Here is a 23452-nt window from a genome sequence, read left to right as displayed (position 1 = left end):
CACACACACACACACACACACACACACACCAGAATAGACATTCTTTTCAAGTGCACACAGAATGTTTTTTTTCAATATATGAAATTTATTGTCAAATTGGTTTCCATACAACACCCAGTGCTCATCCCAAAATGTGCCCTCCTGAATACCCATTACCCACCCTCCCCTCCCTCCCACCCCCCATCAAACCTCAGTTTGTTCTCAGTTTTTAAGAGTCTCTTATGCTTTGGCTCTCTCCCATTCTAACCTCTTTTTTTTTTTTTCCTTCCCCTCCCCCATGGGTTTCTGTTAAGTTTCTCAGGATCCACATAAGAGTGAAACCATATGGTATCTGTCTTTCTCTGTATGGCTTATTTCACTTAGCATCACACTCTCCAGTTCCATCCACGTTGCTACAAAGGGCCATATTTCGTTCTTTCTCATTGCCATGTAGTACTCCATTGTGTATATAAACCACAATTTCTTTATCCATTCATCAGTTGATGGACATTTAGGCTCTTTCCATAATTTGGCTATTGTTGAGAGTGCTGCTATAAACATTGGGGTGCAAGTGCCCCTATGCATCAGCACTCCTGTATCCCTTGGGTATATTCCTAGCAGTGCTATTGCTGGGTCATAGGGTAGGTCTATTTTTAATTTTCTGAGGAACCTCCACACTGTTTTCCAGAGTGGCTGCACCAATTTGCATTCCCACCAACAGTGCAAGAGGGTTCCCGTTTCTCCACATCCTCTCCAGCATCTATAGTCTCCTGATTTGTTCATTTTGGCCACTCTGACTGGCGTGAGGTGATATCTGAGTGTGGTTTTGATTTGTATTTCCCTGATAAGGAGCGACGTTGAGCATCTTTTCATGTGTCTGTTGGCCATCCGGATGTCTTCTTTAGAGAAGTGTCTATTCATGTTTCAGAATATTTTCCAGGATAAATCACATGTTAGGTCACAAAGCAAGTCTCAATAAACTTAAGAATACCAAAATCATTTTAAGCATCTTTTCCAACAAGAATAATATCAAAGTAGGCATCAATTACAAGAAAAATATTGGAAAAAACACAAACATATGCAGGCTAAACAACATGCTACTAAACAACCAATGGTCAATGAGGAAATTAAAGAGGAAAATACGTGGAAACAAATGAAAATAAAACACAATGGCCAAAATCTTTGGGATGCAGTAAAAGCTGAGAGCTGAGCTGTTCTGAGAGGAAAATTTAAAGTGATACAGGCCCCCCTCAAGAAACAAGAAAAACAGGGGCGCCTGGGTGGCGCAGTCGGTTAAGCGTCTGACCTCAGCCAGGTCACGATCTCGCGGTCCGTGAGTTCGAGCCCCGCGTCAGGCTCTGGGCTGATGGTTCAGAGCCTGGAGACTGTTTCTGATTCTGTGTCTCCCTCTCTCTCTGCCCCTCCCCCGTTCATGCTCTGTCTCTCTCTGTCCCAAAAATAAATAAACGTTGAAAAAAAAATTAAAAAAAAGAAATAAGAAAAACAAACAAATAATCTAATCTTAAACCTAAAAGAACTACAAGAACAATGTCCAAAGTTATAAGAAAGGAAATAATAAAGATGAGAGTGGAAATAAATGATATACAGACTAAAAGAAAAAGAAAAGGTCAATGAGCTGTTTTTTTGAGCTGTTTTTTTGAAAAGATAAACAAAAACAGAAAAACCTTTAGCTAGACTCACCAAGAAAAAAAGAGAGAGGACTGAAATAAAATCAGAAATGAAAAAGAAGTAACAACTGACACTACAGAATTACAAAGAGTTATAAGGGAATATTATGAAAAATTAGAAGCCAACAAATTAGACAACCTAAAAGGGATAAATTCCTAGAAACATAAAATCTTCCAAAACTGAGTCAGGAAGAAATAGAAAATCTGAAAAGACCAATTACTAGCAACAAAATTGAATCAGTAACAAAAAACTGCCAACAAACAAAAAAATCCAGGACCAGATGGACTTATAGGTTAATTCTACAAAAGAAGAGTTAATGCCTATTCTTTCCCGAGCTATTCCAAAAAATAGAAGAGGAAGGAAGGCTTCCAAATATATCCTGTGAGGTCAGCATTACCTTGATACCAAAACCAGACAGAGACACTACAGAAAAAGAGAATAGATCAACAGCCCTGATGGACATAGTTGTAAAAATCCTCAACAAAATATTAGCAAACTGCATTCAACAATGCATTAAAAGAATCATTCAACACCATCAAGTGGGATTTATCCTGGGTTGTAAGGATGGATCAGACTGATTTGCAAATCAATCAACAAGACACACCACATCAACAAAATGAAGAATAAAAGTCATATCGTTATCTCAATTGATGCAGAAAAAGCATTTGGCAACACTCAACATCTGTTCATGAAAAACATTTTCAATGAAGTGAGTTTAGAGGGAACATACCTCAAAATAATAAAGGCCATATATAACAAAATCACAGCTAACATCATGGTCAATGATGAAATACAAAGATTTTCCTCCAAGATCAGAAACGAAGATGTCCATGCTCACTACTTTTATTCAACATAGTAGTGGAAGTACTAGCCACAGCAGTAAGACAAGACAAAGAAATTAGAGACCTCTATATTGGTAGAAAAGAAGTTAAACTGTCACTGTTTGCAGATGACATGATACTATAGCAGAAAACCCTACAGATTTTATCAAAAAACTATTCGAGTAATAAATGAATAAATTCAGTAGTTTCATGTTATAAAATTAATATAAAAAATCTGTTACATTTTTATGCACAAATAATGAAGTAGTAGAAAGAAAAATTAAGAAAACAATCCCATTTACAATTACACCAAAAGGAATAAAATACCTAGGAATGGACTTAACCAAAGAGGTGAAAGACCTGTACTCTGAAAACTATAAAAGAATGATGAAAGAAATTGAAGATGACACAAACAAATGGAAAGATATACATGCTCATGGACTGGAAGAATATTGTTAAAATGTCCATACTATCCAAATAAATCTACAGATTCAATTCAATCCTTGTCAAAATAACAATAGCGTGGTTTTTTTTTTCACAGAACTAGAACAGATAATCCTAAAATTTGTATGGAAGCACAAAAGACCCCAAATGGCCAAAAACAATCTTAAGAAAAAAGAACAAGGCTTGGAGATATCACAGTCTCAAATTTCAAGCTATACTACAAAGCTGTAGTAATCAAAACAGTATGGTGTTGGCTCAACAAGAGATACATAGAACAGTGGAACAGGATAGAGAGCCCAGAAATAAACCCACAATTATATGGTCAATTAATCTATGATAAAGAAGGCAAGAACATACAATAGGGAAAAGACAGTCTCTTTAATAAATGATGCTAGGAAAACTGGACAGCAAACATGCAAAAGAATGAAACTAGGCCACTCTTTAAACCATATACAAAATAAAATTAAAATGCACTAAAGACCTAAATGTGAGACTTGAAACTATAAAACTCCCTAGAAGAAAATATAGGCAGTAATCTCTTGGACGTCAGTATTAGCAATATTTTTCTGGATCTGTCTCCTCAGGCATGGGAAACAAAAGCAAAAGTAAACTGTTGTACCTCCATCAAAATAATAATCTTTTGCACAATGAAAGAAACCATCAACAAAATAAAAAGGGAACATATTGAATGGGAGAAGATATTTGCAAATCATATATCCCATAAGGAGTTTGTATGCAAAATATATAAAGAACTTAATAGCAAACAAAACAAAACAAAACATAATGAAAAAATGGGCAGAGGATTTGAATAGACATTTTTCCAAAGAAGATATACAGATAGCCAACAGACATACGAAAAGATAGAGAACGTCCTTCATCACCAAGAAAATAGAAATCAAAACCACAATTAGGTCTGACCTTACACTAATCAGAATGGCTAGAATCAGAAAGACAAGAAATAACAAGTATTGGTAAGGATGTGGAGAGAAGGGAACGCTTGTACTCTGTTGGTAAAGTAACACAGGCACTATAGAAATGGTATGGAAGATCTTCAAACAATTAAAAAAAGAAATACCATATGACCCAGTAATTACATTACTGGGTATTTACCCAAAGAATAAAACACTAAATCAAAAAGATATAGGCTCCCCTATGTTTATTGCAGCATTATTAACAATGGCCAAGATACAAAAGCAACCTAAGTATCCATCCATAGATGAATGTATAAAGGATGAACGGATAAAGATGTGGTATATGTAAACCCAATGGATTATTCCTCAGCCAAAAAATATGAAGTCTTGTCATTTGCAACAAGGTGGATGGACCTAATAGGTATTATTCTAAGTGAAATAAGGGTGACTGAGAAAGATAAATACTATCCAATTCTAGTAGTTTTAATGCCATATAATATAGTTTTAACCCTTAGAAACCTTTAATTTCTAATGAAAACTAAAAAGTAAGCAATTGTGAGCCATTGTTACATTACCATTCTGTGGCTTAGAAAATTTATAAATACATTTTATAATCTCTAAAAACATATGCTTTCTCACAGTAAATTTTTTAGTGTGGCACAAAATATGTTTTACTAATAGACCCAAATGTCTTTAGTTCCTCTGTAAAAGGAAGCCCAAAGTTGATAAACCTATGTTCTGTAATTAATGTTTTAGTTTTTGTTTTTTTGGTTTGGAAGTGACCCAGATATGTAATAATTATTCATCATTTAACTTAACAAAAGGTTATATTTATTTACTTAGAAAATTATATCTTATCCATCACTCATTCCATTTCTTGAATAAAGAGGTTACATTTAAATGGGAAGACAGACATAAAATTCTATCTTCTATATATCAACAGGATGAGTTCAGTAAGAGGAGGCTTTGTGCAGAGTGCTAAGGCCTGAGAGGCAGGAACAGCACAGGTCCACCTGCGAGTACCGAGCAAGGCCCATGGGACTGGATGTTTGCTAGACACAGGCAGAGAAGAGCATTCTAGATAGAGGGAACATTATATGCAAACTCAGATGTGTGAAAAAAAAATAGCGTATTTTTCAGACAACCAAAATGTCTGCAGTGAATTAGTGTGTGTGTGTGTGTGTGTGTGTGTGTGTGTGTGTGTGTGTGTGTGTAAGACTGCTTGAAGGTTGAGTTGGAAGGGCTTCGTGTACTGTGCCTTAGAGTTTGAATTCGATTCCACACCAGTGAGGAGGGATTTTAGGAGGAGAGTTGGTTAGAAGGAGAAGAAACTGGAAGCAGGAAGGCCAGGTACAACCAGCTCTAGGAGCCCCAGAAATTACAGAGGACAGCAGGCCCAGCGAAGGGGGGCAGTGAATCAACAATGACACTACGTATGGGCACTAAAAAGAAAGACACACTGTAAATAATCCAATTGATTGACAGGGACAGAAGACTAAAAATTCCTGAGTTCGAGGAGTCATTTCTGGGGCTTCTGTGAGAGGCCTTTGCCAGGTAGGACTCAAATAAACTGTGTGTTCAGAAAGGTTGTTATCAAGTAGGCAGGAGGGTTTTGTGTTTTGTTTTCTTTCAAAGGAGTAGTAAAACATTTATTGAAAAAAAGGCTTTATAACCATTGTTTGTTTGTTTGTTTGTTTTATCAAGTATGACTTCTGATCAGAGAGGCCTACTACACAGGAAATGATAAGGTGAGGGCAAGATATTTCTTAATTTTACTTTAGTTGAAGAAATTTCTCTATTGCTTTTGCAGGACTTTGGTTTTTTTCCTGCTGCAGTTAATCTGCCACCTTGTGGCCTGTTTGAGAAATTCCAGTTCTTGTAGACTGGAGAGAGGATTGAAGGAATCAATATTCTTTTGGTTACCACACTTATCAACACAGTACTGACTGTCACAAATAATACATCAGTGGAGGGATGCCTTCTTCTAACTATATAGTGTCTCTCTTAGCTGCCATCCAAAAGGTATTTTATAATTTCCCAAGAATTCATAGAGAATCAAGAAGTGCTTGAATCATAAATACTTTTTACATCTGTATGCTTTTGACTCCATCAAATGAAAACAAGAGTATAGTCCTTGTATTTTAATGGGAGAAGAAATTTCCCTAAAAGCTAGAGTCCTATATGATTAATTTCAACTTATAAAATATGACTTAAACATAATAAGGTGAATTTATAAATCTAGAAGAAACCAGGACGCTGAGAAAACACCCATTAAGCTAAAATAAAGAGTAATCAGAAGCAGATAAATGAAATCTCTTTTCTGTGGTCGAGTCATGAGGCCATAGATAATGATCTTTTTGAGAAACTGAGGCGGCTATTTCTGTGTGAGATGGACTGTCCTTGAATAGGATCACTTCTTAGATTCTGCACAATACAAATAAGCAATAACCCCATCCCACTGGTGTGTAGACTTACCCTTTTAGTTTCTGGATAATAAGGAGGTTGGGAGAAGAGTCCCAGAGAAAGGATGGGTTGGGGCACTGGAGAGCCAGAGTAGTACAGACTGGTTGAATTTCAGCCTTGTACTTAGTTCTACTTATTCTCATCCTCAGACATGCTGTCCAAAGAAAGATGTCTTTTTTAAAAATTGAGATATAATTGACATATAACATTAGGAGCTCAGTTCTTATCAGCTGGTGGGAGAGCTAGAATTAATTTTGCTGCCTCAACATATGATTTGTCCAGCGTACTCCCTTTCCCGAAGAACTACATTTTCCCTTTTCCCCAAGTCCTCCAAATTGGTGTCCTGGGTATCATTCCTGTACCTTCTGGAACTGAAATCATGCTCAATATACCAGCCCACTTTATTGAGACTCCCTTCTCCCAAGAGCTGAATTGTGACATCTTGTCACTGACTGCTAGCTAATAACTTGCTGAAGCCTGATGGACCTCACAATTGGCTCACCACATTGGACGCCTCTGGTATCAATCCCAGCATGGAAAGAGCTGAGGTCCCAGAATCCTCCAGGACAATGGGATTTGCATTGCTGGCCCCTCCTGTTGGGGCCATCCTATGTCTGGGTAACTTTTTTTTTTTTTTTTGAGAGACAGAGACAGAGACACAGGGTGCAAGTGAGTGAGGAGCAGAGAAAGAGAGGGAGAGACAGAATTCTACAAGGGGCAGAGAGAGAGACAGAGACAGAGAGAGAGAGAGAGAGAGAGAGAGAGAGAAGTGGGGCTCACCCAAAGAGGGGCTCGAGCTCACATGGGACTGGAACTCACCAACCATGAGCAAATGGTCTGAAGTCCGATGCTTAACAACTGAGCCACCCAGGTGCCCAGTATGGGTAACTTTTTGAAGATGGGTTGCCTCCCCTTTCCCCGTGGCCCATCGCTGCCTCAACACTGAAGCCAAATGGTCAGACCCACCCAGCTGGTGGGAAGGTAAAACCTTAGCACTCCTCAGGGGAAGTTCAGATATTTTGAGAAGTCTGTGAGAAGATACCTGAAGAACACACACTGATCCTCCATGAACTCAACATCTGGAATCATAATAGAGGCTTCTGAAGCAAAGAAAGGGATGGGGGCAAAATAGATGTAAGTTATGAAGGTAATAGAATTGGAAAGATGAGGGGTGCTCTACTTAGAAAATTGTCTAAAGCAAAAAGTATGGCAATTGAATCCCCAAGAGATCTTCCCATTTCCAGAGCAGACATTACTCACTGGTTTCAGCATTCTTGCCTGCAGCACCCAGACTTAAAATCTGTCTCAATATAGCATTCCAGGTATTCACTACAAACCAATTAGTTGTCATGCAAGTTTAAAACTATCAACCATCCTGGATTCAAGTGAAGAAGTACCTTTCTTCTTCCTAAGCCACCAACATAGTACAACAGAATGCGTGGATGAGGAAAGTCAGAATAGGAAACCAAAGAGGAAGTCTGTGCTAAGATTAAAAAAGCTAACTTTTTAAGATCTTGTGGTATTAGAATTTAATATATTTTCTATTTAATTATGAGCATTTCACACAATTCTTCCTTTTATTCTAATTGCCTTCTTATGCCCAATACCATTTCCCCTCAGTGCAATCTCTCCCACAATGCCCACCCCTTTCTTTTTTTTTCCACCCAGATTGACTGGTGTGCTGTTGAACTGAAAATGGAACATCGTTGCCTGGAAGTTCACGTTGACCCTCAGGCAGCCAGCCAAGTAAAGGCTGTGTATAGGAAAGATACCTCGGGAGCAGTCATGAGATTCAGGGGTACCTCTCCATGCTGAGTGGCCATTCATGCCTACTGGAATCTAATTTGTGATTCTGCCCAAAACCCTGCAAAAGGGGAGGTTCTGCAGGTACCAAATGTTCCCTGAGTATGTCCTTTTGCTCAAAGTCAAACAGAAAAACAAGAACAGAACAGGAGGTTGTTTAACCCAGCCCCAAGGAAAAGAAAGAAAAAATACTGGAAGCTGAAAGATTGCTTTCAGTGCAGCTCCTGGTGGGGGGTAGGGGCTTAGGTTAAATTAAACATTCATACCATCCCTTTACAATCTAGGAAGTACACCCTGGCAGCTACTCCTGGTTAAAGCTGGTCTCAGATATCCAACTATCAGCAAAATGTATCCACTTAGACATCCTACTGTCACCTATGAATGTTACCACCCTTCTACCCCTAAAACTGAAACCTCAGTTATCACTGATGTCCCTTTTTTTTCTTAATAATCAGCATCTAACTGCTTCAATGTCCAACAGATTCTCCTCTCAAGATGTCTCTGGGTCCACTCCTTTCTCTATCCAAGACTGCTCCCTTGTTCTTATCTTCATCACTTCATCACCCTTGGATTACTGGATCCATTTGGTCTCACTCACTTTCCAGCTTCAATTCCCTCCAGTACCAGACTAATATTCCTCAACTCCTACCCTGACTCAATAAACCACCAATGGATTCCCATACTGACTTTCAAAGCTTAAAACTCTCTGGGTTGCTATGCAGTTACCATAATCAGTCACCATATTTCCTATCTACATTATTGTTAGTTATTTCCTATTGGTATGCCTGTGTCCCCAAAATCATGTTTCCACACAAATGGTGAGTGCAAGTGGCCTTCCGTGTGCCTTTTAGCATAAATCAGGGGTTCAAGTGAGATCCTACAGTTTTATGTGTTCTTAGCAAGACCTTTCCACCTTCATCGCATTACTCATCAAGGCTATTTTCACTCTGCTTTTTAGTATTGCGTGTGTTGCCTCAAAAATTCCAGGTCTCCCTGTTCTTCCCCATCTCCCTCACTCTAATACTTGCATGACCCTACACATCCCCTTTTCTGACCTCATCTCCCACTGTTCCTCACCTCCTGAAATAACCTGAATGTGCCTTTTGGAACTCACTCTCCAGGAGCAGCAAAACTTCCTATATGCTTAACTTCCCCTCTGAATATTTTCATTGTCTTTCCCTCACTAAAGGTTGACTCTCCCTTAAGGATACAGTTTGGATAAAGCTGCTCCTGTAGCTTTCTCAAATAAGTGCTGCTTTCTCTTCCACATCTCCCTGGCCAGGAGGTCTGGGAGAGGAGGGCTTCCATGTTCTCCTTGCTCCTCTTTACTGGTTCTAGACAATTCCTCTTCCTCTTCTCTATAAGCATCCAACTTTGATATTATGTCATAATATTATGTTGCCTACTTCTCTTCCTTGTGACAGTCACCTATCAACCAACTGCTTACAGTCCATCATTCTTTGAAGATTTTACTTCTGAGTCATTGTCACCCTCCTCAATATATTCCTGTTATGGTTCTTGATGATGTCAGAATAAGTAATCCTCCCAATAAATGGACTTCTCAGTTCTCTGACCTCTTCTTTTCCAAAGGTCATAGTATAAATTTTCTTTTTACCAACAACTATAACTTTATATATCATCATTTCTAATCATTACTATCTCTCTAGCTTACTTCCTCTACTATTTGGACTCCAAGAATCTTCTACTATACCAAAACCTACAATGTATTGCTTTCTCCACCTTTACATGGACCTTTGTTCCTCTCTTATCCTCATGTACTTCCTTTCCCAGATTCAATTCTATGGTCAATCATCATATTTATTGCACTGCATACAGCCTCAGCTCCCTTGCTTCTCTCTCATTTTGATGTGCTTCCTTGTGTTAAAGTATAGTAACCTTTGTAAACGAGACTCTGATGCAAACATTAAATGAATGCAGATCAACTATTTATTCAATTAATCAGTTAATGTTAAATAAATGCAGATTAAATATTTTATTGAATTAATTAGTTAATGAAGAAATTAAGAAGAAGTTATAACCAGTTCAAAGAGCACTTAAGAAGCTAAGTACAGGATTGCTACATGAGGTACAAACCTAGTTAACATTTAACAAGGGTCATAAATTATGTGTTCCACTGGGCAGTAATTACCTGTATTCCTACTGGACAAAAACTACAACTTGATATGTACCTCCACATATTACCCGGAAACTTTAATCAATAGTTAACTGTGAGTTGAACTAGATTTGTTCTCCTATACAATCCTTGGGTGGCCATATGACAAAGAAGGACATTGGACTCAGTTTTGCCTCATTTCTAAAAACAATAATTTTTTTTTCAGAAAAACAATTTTCTGACTCTTGGTAAAATAGTTTAACCCAACCATTATGCACTTATACTACACAGCTAAACATGTCTGGAGTAAAACAAAACTAAAGCTCTGAAATGAAATTCATGATCACCAGTTCAAGGAGACTCGGCTGCATAGCAACCAAGTTCTATTACCTAGTTGATTCACCCTCCCACTCTTCTAGGCCACATTTCCTCTCTACCAAACCTCTAACATCTCTTTTCCTTTCCCCACTCTAAGCCAAGAATTTTGTAACTTACTTCACTGAGGAAATATAAACAATAAAAATAAAAATTTTAAATTGCCACTGTTGCATTCACATACCTGTATGCATTTGTGCCCATACATTTCTCTTTCTCTTCTATTAAAATCAATGAACTGTCTTCACTCCTAGAAAAAGTCAAGACTCAACTTTAGGCTACTAGCCATGATGGAGTAACAGGGTTGAACTTAACTTTTTACCTTAAACAACGTGAAAATGAAACAAAATGTATGAAAGAGCAGATTTCAGGCATTTGACAACAGGCAGCATGGAACAGTTATCTCCAAGAAAAGGATAACAAGTGAATCCTATTATTGCCCCAGCTTACTGTGAAGAGGACTTTACAGGCCACAGTGCCAGGAGTGGAATAGGAACAAGAGCCTAAAAGTCTTTCTGAGTTGAGGAAACATATACTGGGGTTTGGGGAGGCCAGGACATCTAAAAAAATTATAGGAGCGAGTTGCAGAGAAAAGCTGTGATGATCTACAGAGAAGTCCCTTTAAGTCTTGGGCCAAGTACTATACATTTGTATGAGTAAACTATTCAAAGCTTGGAAAGAACCACAGGAAAAGAGTAGGTGGGACAATGTTAGGACTCACACAGAGTTGATTGTAATTTATATTAGTACCAGCCAGAGTAGAAAGATTTCCTAATATGTAGGTCATTTGGTAATGTCCTCAGAAGGGTGTTGCCTTAGCAGTGATGTTAAGTTGGCCCTGAATTAAAGCCTTGCTAGGATCAAAATGATTCCAAGTAACTCAACATGTCCCAAAACAGAATCCAAAGATATTAAAATCAATACTTTAAATCTGGCACCCAGTAATGTAAAATTCACAATGTCAGGCATCCAATAAGAAAAATACCAATAATACTATGAAAATGGAAAATGTGACCCATAAACAGAAAAAAGAAAAAGCTGTCAATAGAAACAGAGAAATATGACACAGAAAAAGAATTAGCTGACAATGAAAATAAAACAGCTATTATAAATATACTCCATATGCTCCAGAACAAAAGCAAAACATACACATGATGAGGAGAGAAAAATAAAATATTTTAAAAGACAAATGTTGAAATTATAGAAATAAAAATACCTGAAATAAAAAATACACTGTATGGTAGTAAGAGCAGATTAGACACTGTGGAAGAAAAATAAGTGAATTTGAAGACATAACATTAGAAACTACTCAAATTAGGGGTGTGCTGGGGGGCTCAGTCAGTTAAGAATCTGACTTTAGCTAAGGTCGTGGTCTGACAGTTTGTGGGTTCAAGCCCTGCTTTGGGCTGTCTGCTGTCAGCATAGAGCCTACTTCAGATCCTCTGTCTCCCCACTCTCTCTGCACCTTCCCACCTCATTCTCTCTCTCTCTTTCACAAAATAAACTTAAAAAAAAAAAAAGAAACTACTCAAATTAAACACATAGAGAAAAAACCTGAAAAAAATAAAGACCATCAATGACCTCTGGGACTAAATTGAGCAGCCTAATATATACATGTAATTGGAGTCCCAAAAGGAGAGGATATGGGAAGAAACAAAAACTATTTGAAGAATCAGTAGCCAAAAAATTTCCAACTTTGATGTAAACTAAAACCTCACTGTTCTAAGAAGCTTAATAAAACCCAAACATGAAAAAAATCCACACGAGACATGTCATAATCAAATTGCTGAAACCCCATAAAAAAGAGAAAAAAAATTCAATGAACCAGAAGAAAAAGGACACATTACATACAGAGGAACAAAGGTAAGATTTCAGCAGACTTGCTTCAGATTTGCAAGTCAGATACTCTCTGTAAATTACTCAGAGAAAAAAGCTGTCAACCTAAAATTCTGCATTGGTCAAATTAAGGCAAAACCCAAGAGAAATGAAAGCATATTTCCAAAGAAAGACGTGCGTACAAAGGTTCACAGCAGCTTTGTTTGTAATAGATGAAATGTGGAAACAACCTATATTTCCATTAATAGGTAAATAGAGGGAAAAAAATGTGATATAAGAATGTCAATACATACAACAACAGGAGTAAAACGCTAATAATTATGCTGAGTGAAAGAAGCCAGATTTAAATGAGTACATAATTATGATTTCATTTAAATAAAATTCCAAAACAAAATGCAAACTAATTGGTAGTAACAGAAAGTAAATCAGTTCCTGCCTAGGGAAGCAGGGAATGGGAAGAAGTTACAAATGGAAATATGATACTCTTGGGGGTAATGGATATGTTCATTATTTTGATTATAGTGATAGTGTCATAGGTGCGTACACATGTCAAAGTTTATCAAATTATATACTGTAAATTTGTGCAGTTTATAATAGGACAATTACACCTCAAAAAAGCTTCTTTAAAAAATTAAATCAAAACAAAGACATTTCAGACAAAAACAAAATGAGATAATTCATTGCCAACAGATTTTTACTATAAGAAATGGTAAAGGAAAAATAACACCAGATGGAAATTTGGATCTAAACAAGGAGTAATGAGAAAAAAATTTTAAGTATACAAGCAAATATAACAGATTGTTTCTCATTATAAAAATATCTTGAAAAAAATTGATTGTCTAAAGTAAAAATAACAGAAAATTGAGTCCATACATATGTGGAAGTAAAATGTATGACGATTGCACAAAGGATGAGAAGGGAGTATAAATTTACTTTTGTAAGATTTTTACCATCTATGTTAAGCAGTGTAATATTTGATGGTAGACTTTGTTCACATAAAGAAATATATTTTAAAGCCTAGGGACATGACTTACAACAAAAAAAACCCAAACAGGTGTAATTAAGAAGCCCACATATGAAATAATAATTAAAAATCCTTGAATCCAAGAGAAGACAGGAAAAAAAGGGAGAAAAGAAAGAAAGAACATAGGAGATAAATTGAAAAAACTGCAAGATGGTATATTTATATTCAATTATATTGATGATTACATAAATATAAATGGTACACTTTCCAGTTAAAAGAGATTGTCAGATTAAATAAGAAGCAAGATCCAACTTTATTGTGTTTACAAGAAACACTTTAAATATAATGGCATTTAGAGATTAAAAGGATAGAAAATTATGTTTCATCCTAACATTAGTGAAAAGAGAACCAGAGTGGCTAGATAATCCTCAGAATGTAGAAAGGAAAATTATCAGAAAGAAAGAGAATATTTTAGAATGATAGAGTGACTTCATCAAGAGGATATAAGAAGCCTAGTAAATGCCAACCACTTGTCTATAAACTAGATCCTATCCCCATTAACCTATTCAGGGTCAACTCTTGAACAAATTATTCCCTCTCCTGTAATACCAGTTTTTCTTCTTTACTGGAACTTCTGCATTAGTATATAAAGAAGCTTTAATTTATCCTGTTAAAAATAGATACATTCCTTCTTGATCCCAGATCTTTCTCCAGCTCATATTCACTCATGTTCAACTCTCTTTCTTCTTTATATAAACTTTCTGTTAAAGGTTGTTTATACTTGCCCTTTCTAAATTCTTTCCTCTCATTCTAAAATCCATTCCAATCAGACTTTTGCCTAAAAACACTATTAAAACATTTTTGTCAAGGTCACCTATGATCTTCACCTCATTATATCCAATAGTCAATTCTCAGGCCTGATTTACTTGATCTAACAAATAAGATTTGACACAGGTGATCACTCCCTACTCCTTTATAAGCTTTCTTTTCTTGACTTTCAAGAGTCCACAGACTCTTGGTTTTCTGCCTGCCTCCTCCTTAGTCTCATTTCCGTTCCTGGTTTATTCCTGACTTCGTAATATTACAGCACTCTAGGGATCAGACTTTAGTCCTTTTTTTCTTTTTTATCTACACTCACTTCCTTGGTGATTTCACTTAGTCTTACAGCTTTAAATGCCATCTGCATGCTTGCTAATGACTTCCAAATTTATATCTCTAGCCTAAACTTTTCACTTGTTATAGGGAATTGAATATTTAATTACCTATTCATCATCTCTAACCAGGTTTTTGATAAGGATCTCAAGCTTAACAGGTCAAAAATTGAACTGGCTCTACTTGGTCATGATCTGGGAGAACCTGGTGAACACTGGCTTAAGACAATCACTCACAAATGAGACAGCCTTTGTTCCTGGTTTTCAGAGAAGTTCCAGCACTCAGAGCAAAAAATCTAAAATAAAAATAAGAAATAAAATATGGTTTTGGATGCCCTGGATAGGGAAGAACAATTTGGCTTAACCTACATCACCACTCCCACAAGGCAGCACAGCATAGGGCCAAGAAAGACTTTTCCTGGCTTTTGATTTATCCCCTAGGTAAAAGGAAGAGCATTTGGGTGAATACCTGTTTCCCCGGCTATATAGGACAATGCCAAATGGGCTCATTTCTCTCTCTTCCTATCCAGAATGCTAATTAAAAGCTCTATGATTTGGAGGGTGGGAAGAGGTGAGGAGAATGACAGAATTCTTGGAGGACATAAAAGGGACATAGATCCTAACTGTCCTGTGGATTTCATCCAGAAGTCTGTCCATAAGCTTCTGAGAGTGATTCACCCATCGATCAACTCCAACTGACTAATAGGTACCCACGGTGCTCTGCAAGCCTCACCTCCACCCTATGGCCAGCTTCCTACGTGTGCTCTTGACAATGGTGCATGTGGGTTTTGGCAGACTGCCAGGGAGCACACACAGAAAATTGGCTGAATCTGCAGGCTAAAGAGAGAGACCACAAAATTGAGCTTTAGGGCCACATGTGGGAAAACAAAAGAGAGGCTATGAATACAGAGCCTGGTGTGTTGCAGGATCCAGAGAAGGCATATAAGTTTAAGAATTGTGCCACAAAATGGAGTAAGAAGCAAGGGCAAGGGTATCCACAGAAGGCCCGAGATAGCCTCAGAATGAGGTATCTTTTTCCCAAATGCAATTAGTAAAATTGTACAAGATGATTGCTATTTCAAATATAAAGACAACAACGAAAAGCTTCAAGGAACATGCAAAATGAAGGTAAAAAGACACTACCAAAGAATTACAATAATCTTCTGGTAACTGAACACAAAGCTCAATGATTTACCTGATAAAGAATTCAAAAGAGCTGTTTTAAGGAAACTCAATGAACTACAAAAAAAAAAAAAAAAAACCCCACAGAAAGACAATTCAATAGGAAATTCAGAAAACAAGGCATAAACTAAGTGAGAAATTTAACCAAGAGATCGAAATCACAAAAAAAGAACCAAGCAGATATAGAACTGAAGTATTTTCTCAAACTCCTCCAAAAAACTGAAGAGACAATACACTCAAACTCATTTTATGAGGCCAGCATTACTTTGATACCAAAACCAGATAAGAACAATTCAAGAGAAGAGAACAAAGACAAATATCCTTGATAGATATAGATATATTCTCAACAAATATTAGTAAACCGAATTCAACAATACATTGAAAGGATTACACATCATGACAAGCAAGATTGATTGTAGGGATGCAAGGATGGTTCAACATATGCATATCAATAAGTGATATATCACACTCAGAGAATGAAAGATTAAAATCTTACAATCATCTCAATACATGCAGGAAAAACATTTGACAAAAATACAACACTCTTTCATAATAAAAACTCTCAATGAATTGGGTATAAAAGGAACATACCTCAACATAATAAAGGCCATATATGACAAGCCCACAGTTAACATCACACTCAACAGCAAAAGGGTGAAAGCTTTTCCTCTAAAATCAGGAATAGGACCTCTGTTTTTAATTCGGCATAGTACTGCAAGTTCTACCCAGGGCAACCAGGGAAGAAAAAGAAATAAAAGTCATCTAAATTGGAAGGAAGAAGTACATTTGTCTTTATTTTCAGATGATATTATATATGGAAAATCCTAAATTCCACCAAAAAACTGATAGACTAATTAACAAATTTAGTAAAGTTGCAGGATACAAAATCATCATACAGAAATCAGTGGAATTTCAGTATTCTAACAATGAAATATCTAAGAAATAAAACAATTCAATAATACTGTATTATGTACATGAAAGTTGCTAAGGGAGTAAATCTAAGTGTTCTCACCACAAGAAAGTAATGGTAATTATGTGATGTGATAGAGGTGCTAGCTATACTAAGGTGGTAATCATTTTCAATACGCAACTGTATAAAATCAACACATTGTACAGTGTAAACTTACACAATGTTATATGTCAATTATATAAATAAAGTTGGGGGGAAAAGGACGTGTCAAGTGGATATCTACATGATACTGGTCTCATAAATGAATGTTTATGTCATCTATGTCTGGTCTTTGTTCTTTTAAAATATAGGCACTTAATTCCATACATTTCTCTCCAAATAATATTAAAAAAATTTTTTTTACATTTATTCAATTTTGAGAGACAGAGAGAGACAGAGCACAAGCAGGGGAGGGGCAGGGAGAAAGGGAGACAGAATCTGAAGCAGGCTCCAGGCTCCGAGCTGTCAGCACAGAGCCCAACACAGGGCTTGAACTCACAAACTGCAAGATCATGACCTGAGCCAAAGTCAGATGCTTAACCGACTGAGCCACCCAGTCGCCCCCTCCAAATAATATTTTAGCTACATCCATGATTTTTAAAATGAGGTATATGCATTATAATTTAGTTCTAATTTTTTTCTTCTAATTTCCTTTTAATTTCTTCATGGACCCATTAGTTATCTTGAAGAACACTTGGTTTGCTTATGTACTTTGGAACTCTTTTGTTAGATGTGTAAACATGCATAATTGTTATATATCCTGATTTATTGACCCTTTTATTTTCATGAAATAGCCCACTTCATATCTACTAATATTTTTTTTCCTTAAAGTCTATTTTATCTGATATTACAGTAGTCACCCAAGCTTTTTATGGTTACTATTTGCATGACATAACTTTTTCTATCTTTTTGCTTTCAACCTACTTGTGTCTATGAATCTAGCATGTGTTTCTTATAGAAAACATACTGTGGGATCATGCTTTAAAAAAAGTCCAGTCTGACAGTTTGTGCTTTTGGACTGGGATATAATCCATTCACATTTAATGTAATTTTTGATATGGTTGGATTTATGTCTACCATTTGTTCTATTTGTTTTCCATATGCCTCATGTCATCTCTTTTACTGACTTCTTTTGTGTCAGATACTTATTTTTGAGGGTACCATTTTAACTCACTGGTTGACTTTTAATTGTATTTTTTTAAGTTATTTTCTTAGTGGTTGGGATTACATTATGTATCTTAACATAATATACATCAGTTTATTAGTGGATTCATTCTGATAAAAATTTCTTTGACATTGATTCATTTCCTCTGCCCTGCTATTTGTCATATATATGTCTATATGCTATAAACCAATAATATGGTATTATATTTACTATTATATGCAAATTTATTTTTTTAAAGAAAAATAAGATTTATCTGAGAATGTTTTTATTTTGCCATTTTTGTTTTGGTTATTTTTTTGGTGGGGAGAGACTTTTCTAATCTCTTCACCATAGTTGGAAGACCTGCCTCCAAATACATTTTTACAGCAATTTTTGGTTAAGTCAATATTTAGCAAATACTGTAAATGCATGAATGATTTTATATCTGAAGTAGATAGTATACTATGCTTATGGTTAACTTTACTTTTTCCTGTAATTAAAAAATACTTTAGGGGCACCTGGGTGGCTCAGTTGGTTAAGTGTGGAACTCTTGGTTCTAGCTCATGTCATGATCTCACAGTTTCATGAGTTTGAACCCTGCATTGGGCTCTGCGCTGGCAGCACAGAGTCTGCTTGGGATTCTCTCTCCCTCTCTCTCTTCTCTGCCCCTCCCCCACTTGCACTGCACTGTCTCTCTCTCTCTCTCAAAATAAATAAATAAACTTAAAAAAATACTTCATGTTTTTTATTTTCTTAGATTCAATCTTCAAGGTCTTCATCTCAATAAAGTTTTACTATGATCAAATATATCAGATAGACTATCACTTCTTTCTTTCTATGGAGATACGTCTTTTAGAGTCCTTCATCCCCCCCACCCCCCTAAATCTTGACTATTTATTCTTTGGGTCTCTTGTACAGCTATTCTGATAATTTTCTCTCTTTTCTGTGTTGAATGTGCTGTTTCCTGGGTTAAATGTCTTTGTCTTGGAGGCCAAGTAAAATTGTGATCTAATAATGGGCTCTTGAGTTAGATTGCTTGAGTTCAGACTCCATCTCTATACTATTAGTTGTGCTACCTTGGAGACATTGTCTATGTCTCAATCTTCCCATCTGTAAAATGGTGGTGAAAAGACAGTACTTACCTCATTCTGCTGTCCTAAAGATCAAGTGAGCAAATACATAAACACTAACTAGATTGGGGAAGTAGGTTTTGGTGGAGCCCATGCAGTTGAGAAATGTGCAGAAGTATAATTTTTGAAACTTGCATAGCTAATAATTCTAACACTTAGTTATCTTATTGGGTGTAGAATTTTAGGTTGAAAATATTTTGTCCTTAGAATTTTAAAGGTATTGTGCTGTGTCTTGTAGCTTCCAGTGTTGTTATTGATAAGTCTGATGCCATTCTGACTGCCATCCTTTTTTGTAAGTGTTAATTTTTTTTCTTTTTGGAAGTTTTTAGAATGTTTTATTCTTGGCGCTTTGAAATTTTCATCCTGATGTGTCTTCGAGTATTTGTTCTTTGATTCATTGTGCTGCCTACTCCATTGATCTGTTACTCTAAGAATTTTTCTTGTGTTATTTCTTTGATAATTACCTTTCCCTGTTCTCTCTGTTCAGGCTTCCTGGAATTTATATTCATTAGAGATTGGCTCTTAAAGATTAATCCTTTAATCACATTATCCTTTTACTCCTATTGTCTCTATTTTTAAATTTTTTAATTCATTCTCATAGATTTCCCCCCAATCTTTCTATTGAATTATTTTAAATTTCTGCATCATGTCTTTCATTTACAAGAGCTCTTAATTTTATTTTTTGTTTGTTTTTAATGTTTGTTTATTTATTTTGAGAGAGAGAGAGAGAAAGAGAACACAAGCAGAGGAGGAGCAGAGAGAGAGAGGGGGAGAGAGAGAATCCCAAGCAGGTTCTATGCTTAGTACAGAGCCTAACATGGGGCTCGATCTCATGACTGAGAGATTATGACCTGAGCCAAAATCAGGAGTTGGAGGCTTAACTGAATGAGCCACCCAGGCTTCCCAACAATTCTATTTTTTCACTTTATACAGCTTTCTGTTTTCTTTCATGGATAGAATAGCTCTCATCTTTCTGAGGATATAAATGATAATTCCTTTTCTCCTGGTACATGTTATCTGTGTTTTTCCTGAGTTCTTTTTTTTTTCCTGTTGGCTTTGTACTTGGCCTCTCAAGTTGGAGTCTTCCTCAAATATTTGGTGATCTTTTGTTCTCCTTTGTCACATAAGAGTGATGCACTAAAATTTCAGAGAGAATAAGATTTGCTGACTGAACAACCAGAAGACTTTTTGATTATGTAATCCCCAGATATTAATATAGATATTGTCTTTGAGGATGATCAGTGTCACAATAGTTAGCTTAGTTAGCTAGGATAGCCTAGGTTACCTGCAGGAATAAGTAAAAATTTATTTCATGATATTTTAAGTGTTTGTTGTAGCAGGGAAAAAGCAAGCATAAGGATTACACATTGCCTCTTGAATACTTCTATCCAGAATTAATAGGCATGCCTTCTCACATGTCATTGACTAAAGCAAATCACATGTCTGCTAACTTCAAAGAATGGGAAGTGCAGTCTTCCCCAGGGCTCAGAGGAAGAGAACAACAAATAATACTGGACAGCAGCACTAATGTTTACCACACCGACTGGGCTGCTTCCTTAAAAATATTATTCTTGATCTTCTCATTGCCCCTTAGCGGATTATTCAGACAATAAGCATCCACTTGCTCAAGTATTGGGAGGTTTTTTTTTTTTCCTGATGAATACAGTTTGTTGATTAAATAGAAATTTTTTAAAAAGCTAGAGGTAAACAAAAATATTCCTTTGCCTACTAAACTTCCTGCAGAAGTTAGAATAAAAGGCCTTAAATTTTTCTTTTTTCCCTCATTCTATGTCTTCCTAAAGTCACTGCTGATCTTATCACAGCACCAGTTAGGAGACAAAACCAGGTAGAAATGAAGGTAACAGCAAACAGAGTTGCAGTTTGGATCTGGTTGTGGCCAGCCTCTCAAGGACTAGTTTTGTAATTTAAAATTAACTCTAAGCAGCTCCACCCTAAATGGAGTGAAGCTGACAAAAGAAAGAGCCTGTGTTAATTAAAAAAGTCTTCCAGGACCCAGAACCATGAACAACGAGACACTTTATCTACAAGTGCCCAGGCAGCAATGGTGGAATTCAGGTTTCTTGGGCAGATGTAAGTTAGATTCTTCAGTGATAAAGAGTTTGAATTTGAAGGCATCTCTCTCTTTAAGCCAACAATACCCTGAAGAGCAAGCAGGTCCCAGGCACTACTGTTTTGGAATACTGGATATAAAAGTGACTGTAAACCTAAATTGTCTGCACAAGTTCATCAGAAGACTTTAAAACCCACCCATATTTCTGTGTCTAATTCCAAAGGAACTAGTTGCTCAGGCTGCAGATAAGTTATGCCTGGCTCATGGTTTCTTTCCCTTATACTTCAGGATGTTAAATTAATAGTAAGTGGTCACATAATTCTACTAAGCAAATATATAAAGCTAAAAGAGCACCCTTGTCCTAAAGCATAGATTTGTGGTAAAATTTGAAGCTAGACTGGCCAGCAGATAAAAGAATGCTGTAACCCTGTCACCCTAAATCGGCTCTCTGAGCCCTGTGAGCAGGGGCCACCCCAGACTCATTCCCCACTATGAGAGGAGAGTCATTGAGAAAGTTCTTAGCCCACTGCTGGGCCTCCAGAAGTGGCCTTCTGGTGTACATTGTCCTCCTCAGCTACAAACAAATTATACCTACTGCTCTATGCATTCACAACTGTACAGAGTTCCTCGACCACCTCTGGAATGCAGTATGAAAGGTGGCATTTATACCTTTAAGACCCTACACAATATGGCAGCTCATATGCTAACTGAGGTTCCCATGTTGATCAATCACCAGATGCAGGCCACCTTGGGGCAGGGCATAACCTTGGAGGAGATGGCTCTTTGCAGATAAGACAATCCCTAAAGGAACTGACAATTGAGTTCTGCTGTCTCAAAGCACTCTCAGGAGCTGGGACATGAATCTTCATTGAAGGGGGATCCTAGGGGCGCCTGGGTGGCGCAGCCGGTTGGGCGTCCGGCTTCAGCCAGGTCACGATCTCGCGGTCGGCGAGTTCGAGCCCCGCGTCGGGCTCTGGGCTGATGGCTCAGAGCCTGGAGCCTGTTTCCGATTCTGTGTCTCCCTCTCTCTCTGACCCTCCCCCATTCATGCTCTGTCTCTCTCTGTCCCAAAAATAAATAAACGTTGAAAAAAAAAATTAAAAAAAAAAAAAAAAGAAGGGGGATCCTAGTGCCCACCACACTGCTACATCAAGTCATTTCCCCTGCAAACTCTTTAACTAGATTTCAAAGTTCCTCAAATTTCGGCCTCAGATTCACAGTTAACTGTCCACAGTTATCAGACCAGTAGCACTTGTTCCCAAACCCTCAATTCTTTCCTTTCGACCTCATTATTTCCCCACTTTATTTCTGATTTGTCATACTGTCTCATGTATATCTGTCCATATGGGTGAGCTTAGTTCCACATTTATGTTTATGTTTGTTTAGTAACTTTCCTCTATTGTTATAATAAGCATTTCCCTGTCTAAAAAAACAAAGAATCAGGCTCCAAATAAATATAATATTTGCTGGACACATCCAAATTTTCATCTTTTAAAATGCTTTTATTGTATAACTAGGTTGCAGAGGGTGAAGTTAATTGACTTTCAACTCAACTTGTTTGCTCCCACCGAGTTGGCTTTTTTGTGTGTTTTTCATGAACCAAACTCTATCTAATTTACTGACAAAAGTGTATTCCTGTCAGTTTATTCTGGCCACAGGAGAAATCTACTTGTCTTTCTAAGGAAGAAGAAGACTCATTTTCTCAAAATGACAAGAGAAACTAGGCCAGCTAGAGTTAGAAAATCTCCTTTAAAAATCCTCTTCTGGCCATTAAGCTGGGAAGATGAGTTGATAACTTGCTCCCCACCATCTTTACCGTAGCCTAAGCAATATTAAGCTTCACTGGGATAAACAGGTTCTGAGTTTCAGTTTTTGCCTAATGGCACCTGAGTGCATTCTTGAAATTCAGTGATTAATCATTTCAGCACTCTGTGGCTGCATTCATTGGCACTCCATGTACAATAGGACCAATTAGGAAATACGTTTTCTGGCATTGATTCCATTCCATGGAGTAACTCCCCATATTCAGCTGTAATCTCTAAGTATTGTCCAGCATAAGTGGTCTATATAAGAACTGTGAATTTCTCCCCAACATGGTCTCTTTTCCAAGCACAATTACATCCTAGGCTAAAGCCTCACAGACCCCTTACCAGGGTACTAGGTAGGACACCAATCTAAATTTTCTGCCCTTTGGACAATCTCTTTGATCACCTCCAATTCCTGATAAAATCTCCCTATTTCTAAGCAAGTACAAGTGCTTTCCAAGTACACATGAGCCAAAAATGCACAGAGATTTCAGAACAAAGTGAGGTCCAAAGTAACGGTCAAGCAATATTCAGGGGGCAGGGGTGGGACAGGTGAATATATTTGGGGGTATTTTAAAAGTTAAGTAAGACTGAAGCTGTATGTGTACCACCCAAATTATCT

General features: G+C 37.0%; 1 long non-coding RNA gene across 1 annotated transcript in view; it reads right to left on the bottom strand.

The window, feature by feature from the left end:
* The window catches only part of LOC122487760, a 248354-nt gene that overhangs the window by 177727 nt on the left and 47175 nt on the right, over window positions 1–23452 (bottom strand). The window contains exon 2 of the long non-coding RNA XR_006298462.1: window positions 10783–10848. This is a non-coding gene — a long non-coding RNA (uncharacterized LOC122487760). The remainder of the gene's footprint in view (window positions 1–10782; window positions 10849–23452) is intronic.

The sequence above is a fragment of the Prionailurus bengalensis genome, chromosome A2, assembly GCF_016509475.1.
Source record: "Prionailurus bengalensis isolate Pbe53 chromosome A2, Fcat_Pben_1.1_paternal_pri, whole genome shotgun sequence".
Classification (NCBI taxonomy): Eukaryota; Metazoa; Chordata; class Mammalia; order Carnivora; family Felidae; genus Prionailurus; species Prionailurus bengalensis.
Note: the sequence above shows the minus strand (reverse complement) of the source record. Positions and strands in the feature narration are given on the sequence as shown.